Source organism: Populus alba, chromosome 5 (assembly GCF_005239225.2).
Source record: "Populus alba chromosome 5, ASM523922v2, whole genome shotgun sequence".
In the NCBI taxonomy this organism is placed as follows: Eukaryota; Viridiplantae; Streptophyta; class Magnoliopsida; order Malpighiales; family Salicaceae; genus Populus; species Populus alba.
Genome location: NC_133288.1, coordinates 715,566 through 720,115, shown reverse-complemented (window position 1 = coordinate 720,115; position 4,550 = coordinate 715,566). Strand labels below are relative to the sequence as shown.

Here is a 4,550-nt window from a genome sequence, read left to right as displayed (position 1 = left end):
AAATTATGTGTGTAGTGTTTAATTATGTGATTATTATTGTTAAATGATTTTATATCATGTAATTCATATATATATATATATATATATATATATCAACTATCTAACTTGCAAATATAAATTAAACTTTAATTATAAAGTTAAGAATCTAGATTGATTTTTTACAAGAATTGCGACATAATATTGTAAAGATAATTGTTATGTATAAGAAAAAAAACAAAGAGAAGAATTTATGTAATTTATTTAGAAAAATTTAATTTGATAAGGTTATAATAATTATATTTTTCTTTTCAAAAAATAAAAATACCAAGTTAAGTATCGGTTGAGTGATTAATCAAGTGAATGTTTTTAATTAATATAAATAATCAGATCAATTAACATGTATTTTAATTAATATTATAAACTCTAATAAGATGAAATTTTTATTTGTTCTCAATGTAAGTGAAATTAGATCGGATTTTTTTTTTATCTAATGTGTTTTGAATTTCTCAAACCAAATAAAAAACAGATCCTATAGAATTGGGTGATATTAAAGATCATGCGGGTCGGGTCGGAAAAAATTGTCAGCAGTCATAATCAAGGTTGTCAATTCTGTTCCGGTAAGTGTTTCGTTTTTTCAATTGGAATGAAATGTTGCAGTTTCGGAGTGTTTCGGCGTGCCGTTTCGGGGTTGTACTCTATATATATATATATATATATATATATATATATATATATATATATATTCAACAAACATAATTCAAATTCAAGATAAATTAATTATAAATTATGCAATACAAACACAATGTCAAACAAATATAATTTTAAAATTTAAAATATTTCTAAATTGTCAAGATTAAATAGTTCTTTAACTTAAAGTAATTCAACTTAAATAAAATATCAAAATATTATGAAAGTAAAATGTTTTAATAAAAAATTTTAAATATAAAGTTAGGTCAATGTTATCAAGTGGCTAATAGAATCTGAAGCATCTCTTGTTTTGCTCAAATTCCTACAAAGTGTAAACATGAAAAAAAACAACATGAATATAAACTATATATATTAGTAATAAATCTAATTTTAAAAAATTAATATTATTGTTAATGAAAATAGTAATAATATTTTTCAATATTATTATTAATATCATTGCTATTGAAAATAGTAATGAAAAAGAGATTTTTATAATCAGGTGGTTTAATTAATGAAATTGAGTAAAGTTTAATTTGATTCAATGGCTTTTCAAGAGGGGAACGGAACATGTGGAATGAAATCGGAACGTTCCGGGAGGAATTTAGTCAAAAAATCAGGAACAGACCGAGATTTAAAAATGAGATAAAAATTTATTTTTATTTTATTTTATTTTTTAAATTAGTATGGAATATTTTGATCATTCCAAACAAAACAGAACATAAGTGACAACCTTCTTCGTAACCACCACTAATAGCTTTTTGTCAATTTTAATCATCAAATTTATCGGCTTTTACTGTTTTTGGCATCTGGGCACCGTCAAAATCGAAACTTTAACCATTTTTGCCATCTGGGTACTTCCCTTCCTTGCTCTTCAATGCTGTCCCGTTTGATTCCATACAGAACTTATTCTACAACCTTTGCTGCAGTATCTCAAATTTCCCATTTTTCACGTCTTGGACAAATACGCCTAGCTCGAAAGATATTTGATGATTTGCAAGACAAAACAGTTACTTCTTGGAATGCAATTATGGCTGGTTACTTTCAAAACAAACGGCCGCGTGAAGCCCGGAAACTCTTTGATAAAATGCCTGAGACAAATACAATTTCTTGGAATGGATTGATTTCTGGTTACGTTCATATATAATGGAATGATTTTTGAAGCGAGAATTTTTTTTGACAAAATGCCTGAGAGGAATGTGGTTTCGTGGACAGCGATGATTAGAGGGTACGTGCAAGAGGGATTGATAGAGGAGGCTGAATTGTTGTTTTGGAGAATGCCGGAAAGAAATGTTATTTCTTGGACTGTGATGTTAGATGGTTTGATTGAAGATGGCCTTGTCGATGAGGCTAGACAACTTTTTGATATGATGCCCGTGAAGGATGTTGTTGCTAGCACTAAAATGATTGATGGATTGTGTTCAGAAGGTTGATTGAAGCAAGATAAATTTTTGATGAGATGCCTCAAGGGAATGTGGCTGCTTGGAGTTCTATGATCAGTGGGTACGCAATGAATAGTAAGGTGGACGTGGCTAGGAAGTTGTTTGAAGTGATGCCGGATAAAAATGAGGTGACATGGACAGCGATGTTGACGGGGTATACGAGGAGTGGTAGGATTAATGAGGCTGCTGAACTTTTTAAGGAAATGCCTGTGAAACCGGTTGCTGCTTGTAATGAGATGATTATGGGGTTTGGGCTGGATGGGGAGGTGGGGAAAGCGAGGTTGGTGTTTGATCAAATGAGGGAGAAGGATGACGGGACATGGAGCACAATGATTAAGATTTATGAGAGAAAAGGATTTGAATTGGAAGTACTTGCTTTATTTAGTTTGATGCAAACAGAAGGGGTTAGGCCAAGTTTCCCATCCGTCATAAGTGTTCTTTCTGTTTGTGGTAGCTTGGCAAGTCTTGATCATGGTAGACAGGTTCATTCACAGTTGGTAAGATCACAATTCGATATAGACATATACGTCTCTTCAGTTTTGATCACAATGTATATCAAGTGTGGTGATCTTGTGACAGCAAAAAGGGTGTTTGATAGGTTCTCTACAAGGGATATTGTCATGTGGAATTCCATTATTGCTGGTTACGCGCAGCATGGTTTTGGAGAGAAAGCTTTAGAAGTTTTCCATGACATGTTCTCTTCAAGCATTGCACCGGATGAAATTACCTTTATTGGAGTTCTGTCAGCATGTAGTTACACTGGGAAGGTTAAAGAAGGGCTTGAAATTTTTGAGTCAATGAAATCAAAGTATCAAGTGGATCCAAAAACTGAACATTATGCTTGCATGGTTGATCTACTTGGCTGAGCAGGAAAGCTAAATGAGGCAATGAATTTGATTGAAAATATGCCTGTGGAAGCAGATGCTACTGTTTGGGGTGCTTTATTAGATGCATGCAGAACCCATAAGAATTTGGATTTGGCAGAAATTGCAGCAAAGAAACTTCTACAGCTTGAACTAACAATGCTGGGCCTTCCATCCTTCTATCAAACCTTTATGCGTCCCAAAGTAGGTGGAAAGATGTTGTAGAATCGAGAAAAATAACGAGGGCGAGGAATTTGAGAAAATCGCCTGGTTGTAGTTGGATTGAAGTGGACAAGAAAGTGCACATATTCAGTGGGGGAGGTAGCCCAAGCCATCCTGAGCATGAAATGATATTGAAAAAGTTGGGAAAATTAGGTGCGTTGTTAAGGGAAGCTGGATATTGTCCTGATGGTAGCTTTGTGATGCATGATGTTGATGAAGAAGACAAGGTGCACAGCTTACGGGATCACAGTGAGAAATTGGCTGTTGCATATGGACTTCTGAAAGTGCCAGAAGGGATGCCTATTCGAGTGATGAAAAATCTTCGAGTCTGTGGGGATTGCCATTCAACAATTAAAGTAATAGCTCAAGTTACTGGGAGAGATGATTTTGAGGGATACTAATAGATTCCATCACTTAAGGATGGCTTGTGTTCTTGCAGTGACTAATGGTAATTACAAGCACCTTATTACTGGACGGTTGCAGCTTTGGCTGTGGCTTTTGATGCCAAGATCAAGATGGCAACATTTCTTAGACCCCCCCGGAGATTTTGGTGCCAAAAGATGTGGTATGGTGCAATCATGAATTCAGATGCTAATGTCAACTCTATTTCATATGAATGCTGATGAAAAAACCAGCAACATCCTGACTGGAGCTCATAAAAGCCATAATAAGTCCAGAGACGTGGTCATACATACCATTTTCTCCAGAAGAGCAGAAAAAATTGAAGGAAAAACAATTTCAGAAGCTTTACACTTTAATTATCAAAGTCACGGATGTTGATGCATTGTTGCATCCTTCAAACCTTAGAGCAATCTCCACGTCCCCAGGCTTTGTGCCAGTGGAGGAACGATGGAATGTCTGTGCCTATTTCCTCACATTTGCAGTATTCAGTACATAAAGCACTGTCCTCCAATCAGCTAAATCAATAATTTATCAATGGAAGTTTGCAAGAAATAGAGTGCGGACAAGCAACCGCAAAGGATTGAAAAGCAGATGTTCTACAGTTAGTTCTGGAGTCTGGCTTGTTGAGGGAGAAACTTCCAGCTTTTGTAGCATGCTAAATTCTTACATTAACATTCTAACTAAGAATGGTTTCATGTTTTACTTGGTTTAAGTATTTTTTTTATATATAAAATGTTTATTATTCCAACCAATTCAAGTAACGAGCTTCAAGTACTTCACATGTCCACTATCCCCTGTACCAACATCTCCAGACACCTCTGCAGAGATGCCAGGAGTAAAATTTATCTCTGGTGCTTGGGATACAAACTATTGTTGATTGAATTTTATAGGGAATCAAGAGTTCATATATCTGGTATGACTTTTGTATGCCTTTTTTTGAACTTTGAAGTAGTTTTTA

The 4,550-nt window shown here is 34.4% G+C and overlaps 1 pseudogene; it reads left to right on the top strand.

Moving 5' to 3' along the window:
- The first annotated feature begins 1,424 nt into the window (after nucleotides 1-1,424).
- On the top strand, nucleotides 1,425-4,344 carry LOC118034972 (pentatricopeptide repeat-containing protein At1g09410, mitochondrial-like; annotated as a pseudogene).
- The last annotated feature ends 206 nt before the right edge of the window (nucleotides 4,345-4,550 follow it).